The sequence below is a fragment of the Bubalus kerabau genome, chromosome 5, assembly GCF_029407905.1.
Source record: "Bubalus kerabau isolate K-KA32 ecotype Philippines breed swamp buffalo chromosome 5, PCC_UOA_SB_1v2, whole genome shotgun sequence".
NCBI classification, from domain to species: domain Eukaryota; kingdom Metazoa; phylum Chordata; class Mammalia; order Artiodactyla; family Bovidae; genus Bubalus; species Bubalus kerabau.
In genome coordinates, this window is record NC_073628.1 from 49,219,328 (window position 1) to 49,232,911 (window position 13,584).

The window sequence follows — 13,584 nt, forward strand, 5'->3', positions numbered from 1 at the left end:
TCTGTATTTTCTTGGTGATTAAGTCATGTGAGTGTTGCCTCCACAGAGGTGCCCACAGCTGTCCTCTTTCTTTACTTCATTCCTAAACCAATTCAGGCTTTCCCTACCTTTTCTCTTGACTATGACTTCAAACTTTGGCTTCAAGATGTCGTCTTTCAGTCACTCAGTCTTGTCCAACTCTTTGTGACCCCATGGACTGCAGTATGCCAGGGCTCCCCGTCCATCACCAACCCCCAGAGTTTACCCAAACTCATGTCCATCAAGTTGGTGATGCCATCCATCCATCTCATCCTCTGTCATCCTCTTCTCCCGCCTTCAATCTTTCCCAGCATCAGGGTCTTCTCTAATGAGTTGGCTCTTCCCATCAGGTGGCTAAAGTATTGGAATTTCAGCTTCAGCATCAGTCCTTCCAATGAATATTCAGAATTGATTCCCTCTAGTATTGACTGGCTCCCAGATAAACCTTTCTGAAACATTGGTCAAATAATGTCACCCTGTTGCTCAGTCTCCCCTTTAAAATGGAGTGCTTATCTCATGGGGCTTTTGTGAGGATTGATTGAGGGGTTTTTTTGGCTGTGCTGGGTCTTCACTACTGTGTGTGGACTTCTCCGGTTGCAGCGAGTGGGGACTGCCCTTTGCTTCGGTGCGCGGCTTCTCGCCATGCTGACGTCTCTGGTTGTGGATCATGGGTTCTAGGTCACGCAGGCATCAGTAGTTGTGGCTCCAGGGCTCTGAAACATAAGCTCAGAAGTAGTGGTGATGGGCTTAGCTGAATTCACATACTGATTCATTTACTGAGCTACCTTTTGCCAACTACAAACTGAAATGACTACATTGTGTTTGGCATTATTCAAAAACAAAGGAAGGTGTAAATACATCACCTGCCCTCAAAGGAAATGATAATAGCAGCACACAATGACACAACCAGAATATAGGTCTCACTATTACCTCCTGGGATGGTGCCCACTGTGGATCCCAGTCTTTGCATCAAACAAAACTTCAGGTCACATATGACAACCTTACATCATAAGAGTCTGCCGAGACCCTCTCAAAATACATGAATGCTATGGAAAGAGTTATTCTAGGGAAAATAAAAAAAAAATTAGGACAGATTTTTGGGTCAGGTGACAATAAAAAGCCAGATTTCTGAAAGTTCTGTGATGCCTCCCTTTTCTCTCAATTTCTCACCAGGATTATCACCTATCATTTGACATTGCCTCTTGAGGGTCTCAAGCATATTTCAGACCTATGTGTCCAAAGTCCTATCATTACCAGATAGCCTCCTGGCCCCAGCCTTGGGTGCTGACCGATGTTCCTTTCCTCAAAGGGTGGTACCAACACCATCAGTACTGATGCAGGCAAAACCGCAGTCATCTTCTTTGAGCCTCCTCTCCATCAGCCCCACATCCACTTCATCACCACACTGATCGCTCTTTATTGAAGTATATTCAAATTACAATGTTGTGTTAGTTTCATGCATATGGAAAAGCGATTCAAACATATTCTTTTTCAGATGTTTTTCCATTACAGATTATTACAAGCTATTGAATATGGTTTTCTATGCTGTACAGTAGATCTTTACTGTTTATCTATTTTATCCATAGCAATGTATGTATTTTAATACCAAAGTCTTCATTTGCCCCTCCCTCCCACTTTTCCCTTTGGTAACCAAAGTTTGTTTTCTATACCTATGCAACTATCCCTGCTTTGTAAATAAGTTCATTTGTATCACTGACATCATACATTTGTCTCTCTCTGACTTACTTCATTTAATATGATAATCTGTGGGTCCATCCATGTTGCTGCAAATGGCAATATTTCATTCTTTTTTATGGCTGAGTAATATTCCTTTGTATATTGTCACCCTGCTTATTTAACTTCTATGCAGAGTACATCATGAGAAATGCTGGACTGGAAGAAACACAAGCTGGAATCAAGATTGCTGGGAGAAATATCAATAACCTCAGATATGCAGATGACACCACCCTTGTGGCAGAAAGTGAAGAGGAACTCAAAAGCCTCTTGATGAAAGTGAAAGTGGAGAGTGAAAAAGTTGGCTGAAAGCTCAACATTCAGAAAACAAAGATCATGGCATCTGGTCCCATCACTTCATGGCAAATAGATGGGGAAACAGTGGCAGAGTTTATTTTTTGGGCTTCAAAATCACTGCAGATGGTGACTGCAGCCATGAAATTAAAAGACGCTTACTCCTTGGATGGAAAGTTATGACCAACCTAGATAGCATATTCAAAAGCAGAGACATTACTTTGCCATCAAAGGTCCATCTAGTCAAGGCTATGGTTTTTCCAGTGGTCATGTATGGATGTGAGAGTTGGACTGTGAAGAAGGCTGAGTGCTGAAGAATTGATGCTTTTGAACTGTGCTGTTGGAGAAGACTCTTGAGAGTCCCTTGGACTGCAAGGAGATCCAACCAGTCCATTCTGAAGGAGATCAGCCCTGGGATTTCTTCGGAAGGAATGATACTAAAGCTGAAACTCCAGTACTTTGGCCACCTCATGCGAAGAGTTGACTCATTGGAAAAGACTCTGATGCTGGGAGGGATTGGGGGCAGGAGGAGAAGGGGACAACAGGGGATGAGATGGCTGGATGGCATCACTGACTCGGACGTGAGTTTGAGTGAACTCCGGGAGTTGGTGATGGACAGGGAGGCCTGGCGTGCTGTGATTCAGGGGATCGCAAAGAGTTGGACACGACTGAGTGACTGAACTGAACTGAATATTCCTTTGAATATATGTACCACATATTCTTTACCCATTCCTCTGTCAATTAACATTTTTGTTGCTTCCATATTCTAACTATTATAAAAAGTGCTGCTATGAACATTGAGGGACATGTATTTTTTTCAAATTAGAGTTTATATTATTTCTGGATACGTGCCCAGGAGTAGTGCTGTTAGATCATGTGGTAGCTCTGATTTTAGGTTTTTAATGAACCTCCGTACTAAATTAACTTCTCAAATAACGTTCAAGTGGAATTCCCTTTCTCCATCTCCACTGCCATCACCATATGGTTGAAGGCAATCTCCTCTCCTACCTCTCCACTTCCTTTTATTTTTATAATTTTTATATCTGTATCCATTCAGGCCTTTCTCTGCTGTGTCTTCTGCAAGAGTCAGAATTACCTTTTCAAAAGGCAATTATTCACATCTATGCCTGAAAGCACTGAAAGCTTTCCGTGGTTCTTAGGAGGAGGCTGGGAGGGAAGAAAATTTCCTGTATCCTTCTAGTTTACTCTAGTTGGTGTAGAATTAATTTGACATGAGATGGATTAACAGAAGAAAATCAAGCAAAATTTTAATAATATGTGTACATAGGAGAGATCCAGTAGAACTAAGTAACTTGTCGAATGGCAGAAAACCTCACCCTAATACCATCTTCAGCTAAGTATTTCTACAGGGAGGAAGGTAATGCACAGGGAGATGGAGAAGCAAATGTTTGGTAAATGAGTGTTTTCTGGGCCAGGCAGAGACAGGCACAGGGCGGAAATTCTGATCCTAAGCCCTGCCTAGATTCTCCCCACCACAGAAGGCCAGTGTTCCTCTCAGATATGCTTGGCTACAGCTCTATTAGTGAACAGGCCCTCTGTCTAAATTCTTTTAGGCAGTTAGGGAAGAGTCAAAGTTTCTTCCTGAGTCTTTTAGACTCTTGTTGTTTTCAGTCTGAAATAATCCACATGCCAAAGAGATGGTATGAAGTGGCAAATTTTGCTCCCCTACAAGGGATTGAGGCAAAAGTTAAAACCGACTTCAAGGACCTATACTACCCATTTCTCTTACCTATCTGTGGACCTACACTTGGCATAATAGCCCCTCATTTGCTGCACTCTGTCTACTCTCCCTTCCCTCCACTAGCCCTCTGCACCCATCCTAATTCTCTCTGACAGGCTCACTGTCTCTCTTATACACACTTGCCACAGTGGCAATTTTTTGTATGGGCGATTACAGGGTTGTTCATCTCCCTGTGTCAACCGTAAGCTTCACTAAGGCAGGACCTACTTTTTTTCCCAGCTTCACTGAGACATACTTGACGTATAATATTATGTAAGCTTAAGGCCTAAAACATGCTGATTTGATACACTTATGCTTTGCAAAATGATTAGTTCCTTAATGTTAGCTAACACCTGCATCATATCACATAATGACTATTTTTTGTGGTGAGAACACTTAAAATTAACTTTCTTAGCAACTTTCAAGTATACAATACAGTATTAATAACTGTAATCACTATGCTGTGCATCAAGTTCCTAGAAGGGAGCATATTCCTTTTCACTGTTGTATATTTGGGGCCTACCCCATAGTAGGTGCTCAGAATATATTGCTAGAAAACAGGTAAGTGAATAAATCATTAAAAGAGATTGTTCTAAAATATGCTGCACCATTTCCTATCATTTTTAAACTAGAATATGCTCATATAGGAGTTCCATGATGGCTCAAGATGGTAAAAGATGGTAAAAGTATCCACCTGCAATGCAGAAAGCGCTGAAGACTTGCATTTGATCACCCTGGTTTGGGAAGATCACTGGAGAAGGAGATGGCAACCCACTCTAGTATTCCTGCCTTGGAAACCCCATGGACAGGGGAGCCTGGCAGGCTACAGTCTATGGGGTCACAGAGTCAGGCACGAGTGAGCAACTGAGCATGCATGCTCATACAACCAGTCTGTCTTTCTTTTTAATGCTTTCCTTATAAAATACATAGAATTCACTGACAAATGTTTACCATCATTTGAAACTTTATTCTGTGCTAACACATAAGTATTATCTGTTCTGTGGGGAGGGAGGAGGGAGGAGGGTTCAGGATGGGGAACACATGTAAACCTGTGGCGGATTCATTTTGATATTTGGCAAATCTAATATAGTTATGTAAAGTTTAAAAATAAAATAAAATTAAAAAAAATAATAAAAAATAAAAAAAAAAAAGGAAAATAATTTTTAAAAAAGCATTGAAAATATAAAATCCAGTCAGATCCAGTACTCAAAGATTATTAGTAGTATTTTGATAAATATTTTTCTATTTTCTATGTATTTTTTTGAAGGCCAAAGAGGAGGGTGAAAAAGCTGGCTTGAAACTCAACATTCAAAAACGAAGATCATGGCATCCTGTCTGACCACTTCATGGCAAATAGATGGGGGAAAAATGAAAACAGTGACAGACTTTATTTTCTTGGGCTCCAAAATCACTGTGGATGGTGGCTGCAGCCATGAAATTAAAAGACACTTGCTCCTTGGAAAAAGCTGTAACAAACCTAGACAGCATATTGAAAAGCAGAGATCACTGCTGACAAAGGTCTGTCTAGTCAAAGCTATGGTTCTTCCAGTAGTCCTGTATGGATATGAGAGGCTGAGCACTGAAGAATTGATGCTTTCATATTGTGATGCTGGAGAAGACTTCTGAGAGTCCCTTGGACAGCAGTAAGATCAAACCAGTCCATCCTAAAGGAAATCAATCTTGAATATTCATTGGAAGGACTGATGCTGAAGCTGAAGCTCCAATACTTTGGCCACCTGATGCGAAGAGCTGACTTATTGGTATAGACCCTGATGCTGGGAAAGATTGAAGGCAAGAGGAGAAGGGGATGACAGAGGATAAGATGGTTGGATGGCATCACCAATTCAATGGACATGAGTTTGAGCAAACTCCGGGAGATTGTGAAGGACAGGGAAGCCTGGCATGTTGCAGTTTTGGGGTCACAAAGAGTCAGACATGACTGAGCAACTGAACAATAACAAAGCAGAACTTGAGCTATACTAGTAAATTTCTTGTGACTTGTTTTTTTTTCCACTTAATTATCAGGAAAATCTTTCCATATCAATAATAATATCTTTCATATTTAGTAGTGACTTTGCATTATTTTACTTGGCTAGATTTAGAATATTTTTCTTTTGCAACAAGAAATTCTCTGCTAACAATCTTTGAAGTCAAATTTTCATGTTTTAATTTTGCTAAATCAACATTTGTTAAGAGGAGAATAGGGTCTGAATGGTGAGCTGAGGTTCCACAAAAGATCACAGGAGAAATTGAAACCGAGAAGATTATTACTCACCGATCCTGGAGGAAGTTCAGGCACACCTGAAGGGTCCCACAGGGAAGCAAAGGTAGAGTGTACACAGACAGAGGGGCAGGACTGGGGTGCCTGCTTTTACTGGGGTCCACAGATGAAGCACCTCAGGGTTCTCAAACTAAGGCAGCGTTCACCAATCCAAAAAGAAGGGGATTTGGGTAAGCTCCAAGGGAGGTCTTACCTAGGGGATGCACCTGGCCCTGGAGGTGGGTAAACTGTGGATCACAAGGGCTATTGGGAAGGTCAGATCAGGAACTTAGGGCTTGTGGCTCTGTGGACTGTGTGATCTAGGGTACCAGCTTGCCCAGGGAGGCTAGAGTCGTGTGAAGGCCCCCAGGGGTCACTTGGCTAACTAAATGGATGCTGAGGCAGCAATACCATGACGTAGCTCAGCTGAATTCCTGACACATTATGAACACATTTAATGTTTAGGGAATGAAGTCTTACATTTACTGGGTCAAAGGATTACACATTTTAAAGGTTTTTCCATCTGCTGCCAAAGTGCCCACTAGCAAGCTTGTACCAATTCACTCTGTGCCCAAGACAGCTGAGAACGCCTGCTTATTTGCCCCTTGGGCAACCTTGGCTATCATCTGTTTTTTAGAGTTTTGTCCATTTGACAGACAAATAAATACGTTTTTTCAGAGTTAATTTGCATTTCTTTGGTTACCTGTGGCAAACATCTCTTTGTTGTCATCCATTTGGGAATTCTTCTTTTGTGAACTAAATCGATACTGTTCTTGATACAAGGCTATGGTTCAGAACATGGAGTACTCTCTGCTGAGGTCTCCTGAGGGGGAGGGCGGGTTTCTGTCTCCGTGTTCTCAGTGGTTGAGCCACGGCTCTCAGACCTGCTGCTGTGTCTGCTTATCCTCATCTCTCTTAACAGTGAGCCCTTCTGACCCCTGTCTTGACCCATCTCTAGCAGTTGCACTGTGCTTACCATCTTCACATTTTCTAATCTTCCCTGGGCTCAAATGAGTGAGTAAATAAACAGCTTGGGGAAAAAAGAGACCAGTTAGAACTTTGACAAATGAATGCAAAATTAACTTGGAAATTTGCTCCGGGGAGATCATTTAGCTCCTCAGAGAACTTCGTGTTCCGCTTCCGGGTGTCGACTGTGCCGCAGAGAGTGGACTGTTGTGTCCAGCCACTAAAATCGTGAGACGCTTTTGTGACCCCATGGACTGCAGTCCACCAGCTCCCCCTTCCACGGAATTCTCCAGGCAAGACTAGAGGGAGTTGCCATCTCCTTCTCCAGGGGAACTTCCTGACCCAGAGATGGAATCCACACCTTCTGCTTTGGCTGGTGGGTATTCTACCAACTGAGCCACCAGGGAAGCCCACAGAGAATGGATATTTCCAAGTAAATTCATCTGAATGACTAAGAATCCGCTGCACTGGCATTTTATTTATTTTTGTCTTTTCAATGGGAACTATCTGAGCTCTTGCGTACCACAAGACTCTGGGAAGTTTTGAGTCAATAATTATTAGGGAAAAGGCCCAGGTAGAGCCAAGAAGTCCTGGGAATCCCCTAACAGCTTGTCCACAAGAGCCATCTGGCCAAAACAGGGGAAATCAAAACAATTCTTCTCTGCCTTCATCAAGGGCTCAGGTTAGCAAAGAAGAAAAAAAATTTTTTTTTTTCTTTTATAGAGGATTTACCACTAAATTTAGTCCCTGACTTTCAAACACCTTCAGTGCATTAAGTAGGCTAAGATGGATTGTTCTGAGAGCTTCCCAAAAAGAAAGTCAGATAAACTGTAACAAATTTGAAAAGAAGCCAAAATAATTAATAGAAACTGTTTTATTGCTGTCTTGTTTCTCTTCCTAATTAATATTTATGCACACACAGTCCAGAGAAGTTGCTGTTTGCTTAAGAATACACTATTGCAATATTGTTGGCTACAGCTGTTTTTGCAACAGGAATTCACTGAACAGCCTGAAATTGACCGGCTAACACTGGGGCAATTAAATTTCCTAAAGAGGAGAAGCTATATCTCTCTTTCTAGAAAATAAACAAAATGATTATAGAAACCATGATAGAGGTAGAGAGCTACTGCAGATCCTAAAATGGCAAAAGGAGTTTTAGGAATCAAAAGTGTGTTGCTCTTTCCTCTTCAAAGAGCTGTCATGGGTGAAGAATGACCAGACTGTGGGCTCTTGTTCCTAGGGGAAAGGACAGATGTCTACGGAAAGCCGCAGCCTTTTGCAAAAGGAGGCAGGGCTTGAGTTGGTAGTAAATGCTAGCTGTCTTGACTGAGTTTATTGTGCCAGCTCTACGTGGATAAATCATAGCCAGTGCAGCCTCTAATAGGGAAGTTTCATTCATACCAACGAGACACGTGAGCTTGTCCCTGAAGCAGGCCAGTTTGAATGCAGTGACAAAGAACCCAGGAGAGTAACAGTGCCCCCTGGAGTGCAATACCCCTAATGAAACCTCAGTCAATTTGCCCCCGAACTCAACACCACTTTCAGCTGCAAGCCTAACGAAACCAGTTGTGATTTATACAGTGAGAGTCTTAGAGTCATACACACCCTTCCCAAAGCGAATAACCTTCCTAGCTTTCCCTGGCAGGCTAGATTTGGCTGCAGTCCTGAACCAAATTCCAGCATTTTTTTGTTATTTAGCATTTGTAGAAAACTTATTACTTTCCAAGGGCTTTGCAATCATTGATTAGTTATTAGCCAGCCCTTGATGGGTGAATGTGCAGTTCCTAAATTATACTCTGTACCAAATGCAGCATGTATCTTTCCCAGCATCTCCTTTCCCCCGCCCTCCCCTCTCCATGTCTCTCTATCTTTCTCCCCAGGGTGGGATTGATTAGGTCCTCCCTAATCAGTCCAGATCACACTCCCGTGAGCAAGCTCTACATTCCAGCAAAGCTAGGGCTCCCAGAGCTCTAACCACCTCCCTTCAGCTGCTCCTTGACGCTGCACAGTCACGCCCCTTTTCTTCTTCAACCTGTCACTCATACGGAATCACTGAATCATTTCTCTCATCAGAGGTTTCAGCTGGGCCTCTCCTGCCCTCCCAGACTCAGAGAGTTGGGAACAAATAGTGCTCTAACTGCCCGTTTATTAATAAAACATTTGCCTCCCCTAATGCAAGCAGTAAGTAATTTGAAGTGACATTGCTGTTACATTCACAGTTATTTTTCGGGGCTGCTGAGAAATGCATATATTTATCTCTGTTTGGGGAAGCCCACGTCAACACCCTGGGTTTTTCGTCAAAGGCACACCGTCTCCCCTTTCTAGTTTGCCTGCCTCACTCAGCTGCCTGTTCCGGTTGTGTGATGTCCATAGGTACCTGTCGCTAGGGAGACCAGAGTCATGCCAAAGAGGGACACTGGGCATTCTGGAAGCCTGCCACAGGCACCATGCCATCCTTCACAGGATGTTTAAACGGAATTCTTTAATCACATAAAGATGCCAAATCCTAGTCAAGGTGTTATTTTGTTATGTACCCTGAAGGTCTTTGATCTAATTTCACACTTTGTCTAAAAATTGCGTTAGCACCGATTGCAGTTGTTTGTAGCAGTATCCAGGGAGCATACTGGCTGCAAGCCCATCCCCAAGTCTCAGCAGTCAGATGGGTCTCTGCGATGTGCCAGGTAGCCCACCTTGGTTCAGTCATCATTGCCTCCAGATGGGGAGGAGATAAACCCCCTGCTCAGTGAAGCTTAACACCAGAAGCACTATCTTTTACCAAACTGCCAGACTTCCATTTTCCCCTCTCTTGCTAGATAACACCGTGTGTTTAATTCAAGGAAGCATTCCTGCAGTATTCCCACTGACTCTAATTAATGTACATCCATAAGGGGCTTATTTTCTGGCATCCTGACTAATTGCTTATACCCAGTCTCCACTTGAACCAGGCGAAGAGGAAAAAAAAAAAAAAAAACTTATTACGAAAGCTTCATCCATGCTCTCTGTTTGAATTTTTAGCTTCCTTGAAATTTCTGAATACTCTTCTCCCAGAAGGCTTCCAGACCAAAGAGATCACCCTTGAAGCAGAGAGGGGTTGCATCCATAATATTCCCAATAATGCCTGTGTTAGCGGGCTGTCAACTAATTAGCCAGGGTTGCACGGCAAGAGCACATCTTGTTGCTTCACCTGCACACCGAGTAAGCAGCTCAGCTCAGCTAGGAAAACTGATTAACCTTTATCCTCCAATTTAAAAGTCCAGAATGTTACAAACAATTACCCCTTGAATCAATCATTATTAGTCCATTTGTGTACAGGGAAACACCACCTCCAAATTCTGGTATTCTAGTATCTTTAGGCTTGTATGTACTCAGTCATGTCCAACTCTTTGTGACCCCATGAACTGTAGCCCACCAGGCTCCTCTGTCCATGGGATTTTCCAAGCAAGAGTACTGGAGTGTGTTGCCATTTCCTTCTCCAGGGGATCTTCCCCATCCAGGGATCGAACCTGCATCTCCTGTGTTGCAAGTGGATTCTTTACCTCTGAGCCACCTGGAGCCCTTAGTATCTTTATACATTTACTCAAAAATATTTATTGAGTATTCACCATCTGTCAGGAATAGGTCAGATGCTAGAAATGTCACAGAATTTATGAAGCAAGGCTAGTCTGGAACAATAAGTTTATGGAAATAGGATCAAAAGGAGGGGTGCTATGCAGAGTAATGTCCCCATATGTTTATGTTCCAGTCCCAGGAACTTGTTCCTATGATATGTTACATGGCAAAGGGACTCTGCAGATGTGGTTCAGTTAAGAAGCTTGAGATGCAGAGATTCTCTTAGGCCCAATCCTCCTACTAGGCCCCTAAAATCTGAGAAACTTTCCTAGCTGTGGAGAGAAAGAAGTGCTATAATGGAAACAGAGTCAGAGACGTTCAGAGATGCTAGCTTGAAGATAAAAAAGAAAGCCACAAGTCAAGAAATGCGGGTGGTCTCTAGAAGCTGGAAAAGGCAAGGAAACCAATTTTCCCAGAGAGTCTTCAGAAAGCAAAGTTCTTTGGATACCTTGACTTTAGCCCAATGGGGACCGTGTTGGATTTCTGACCTACAGTACTGTAAGATGGTAAGTTTTATTTTCTTAAGCCATTCAGTTTGTGTAATTTATAATGACAGCCCTAAAAACTAATATAGGAGTTTGTGTTTAAGAATAACTGTGCCACTCATTAGCAATTTAAGCACTGTTTAACCTTCTCAGCGCCTCATGTTCTTTACCTGTAAACTGAAGGTAATAATGCTTACTTTACTGGTTGGTGATAAAAAATTAAGATGAAGCTTTTGGCATTGTGCCAGGGACAACAGGTATGCAGTGAATGGTTGCTGGACATACTGTTGACACACAGCTCTGAAAGCCATCCCTACCAAGTTATCCCAGGGTTTACTATCACATCCTGCCGAGCAGACTAAGAACCCCACCAGCTCCAAGCAAGCAGTGTAGATGTGGAGATACTACACGGATGGAAGAAAAGCACCAACCACAAGTCCAATATGTTTCAACATCCTGCCTGATAAAATCCTGTTGTAGCTTTCCTCATTTTCCAGAAGGTGCTAGCATGTCCTGTGGCTTGTGCCAGGAGCACTACTATCGATCAGAGCTGGCAGTTCATATTTAGCTGCAGCCCTGAGCACTTAAAGCATATGTCTAGCTATATTGTGGTTGATGGTTTCTCTCTATTCATGTTTCATTCTGACCAATCACAGAGAGGGAGTGGAGGAAGCATCCCAAAGAGAAGAACCCATAGGAAAGAAAGAGCTCTGGATCTCTCAGTAACAAATGAGGATCTCCCAACATTGGTTGATCTGCTAACACAGCTAGAGCAGAGGTCTGCCGACATCAAAGTTTCAGCATACTCCCAAACCACTGGCTTCCAAATAATCAGAGAGTTTTTGATTAGGCAGTGATCTTAAAGGTCGCTGACTTTAACTTCCTGTTTAAAAAAAAAAAAAAGGAGGAAAGTTCCTAACTGTTCAGAGGAGACTGCTAAGTAGCTAAAGGGGGCAAGGTGGTTGTAAAGTTCATCAGGGCCTTCTTTGTAAGGAATTTGAAGATAAATCGCTTAAACTTCAGAAAGTTCATAACTTTTCAGTTCAGTTCAGTCGCTCACTTGTGTCTGACTCTTTGTGACCCCATGGGCTGCAGTACAACAGGCCTCCCTGTCCATCACCAACTTGTGGAGTTTACTCAAACTCATGCCCATTGAGTCAGTGATGCCACCCAACCATCTTATCCTCTGTTGTCCCCTTCTCCTCCTGCCTTCAATCATTCCCAGCATCAGGGTCTTTTCAAATGAGTCAGTTCTTCACATCAGGTGGTCAAAGTATTGGAGTTTCAGCTTCAGCATCAGTTCTTCCAATGAATATTCAGGATTGATTTCCTTTAGGATGGACTGGTTGGATCTCCTTGCAGTCCAAGGGACTCTCAGGAGTCTTCTCCAGCACCACAGTTCAAAAGCATCAATTCTTCGACACTCAGTTTTCTTTATAGTCCAACTCTCACATCCATACATGACTACTGGAAAAAACATAGCTTTGACTAGACAGACCTTTGTTGGCAAAGAAACATCTCTGCTTTTTAATATGCTGTCTAGCTTGGTCATAACTTTTCTTCCAAGGAGTAAGCGTCTTTTAATTTCATGGCTGTAGTCACCATTTGCAGTGATTTAGGAGCCCCAAAAAATAAAGTCAGCCACTTTTTCCACTGTTTCCCATCTATTTGCCATGAAGTCATGGGACCAGATGCCATGATCTTAGTTTTCTGAATGTTGAGTTTTAAGTCAACTTTTTCACTCTCCTCTTTCACTTTCATCAAGAGGCTCTTTATTTCTTCTTTGCTTTCTGCCATAAGGGTGATGTCATCTGCATATCTGAGGTTATTGATATTTCTTCCAGCAATGTTGATTCCAGCTTGTGCTTCACCCAGGCCAACATTTCTCATGATGTACCCTGCATATAAGTTAAATAAGCAGGGTGACAATATAAAGCCTTGATGTACTCCTTTCCATATTTGGAAAAGTCAAATGTACTAGAATTGTCTCAAATGGTGTTACTTACAAGAAATAAGAACATTTAAACAGAAGTATTAGATATAATGTAGAAAATATTCCTGATTGGTTAAGAGGATCAGACAAGATAACATCTAAGAGAATTCCCAAAGAGAAAATCTTACTTTATCCTTAATATTCTTCAGCTATTTGAGATCCTGTACCTAGAAGAGAGCCATTAAAATAAGAGGTTTAACTTACTGAGATATTTTCTTAGGAGACAACGTGGAACTTTAAGCAGTCTTTGTAATTCTCTTTGTTTAATGTTAAACCCTAGAAGTAAAAGGTGACCAACTTCCTGATGCTTTAGTGCGTAGTGTTAGCCACTCCGTTGTGTCCGACTCTGCCACCCCATGGTCTGCAGCCCAGCAGGCTCCTCTGTCCATGGAACTCTCCAGGCAAGAATACTGCAGTGGGTAGCCATTCCCTTCTCCAGGGGATCTTCCCAACCAAGGGATTGGTACTGGGTCTGCTACGTGGC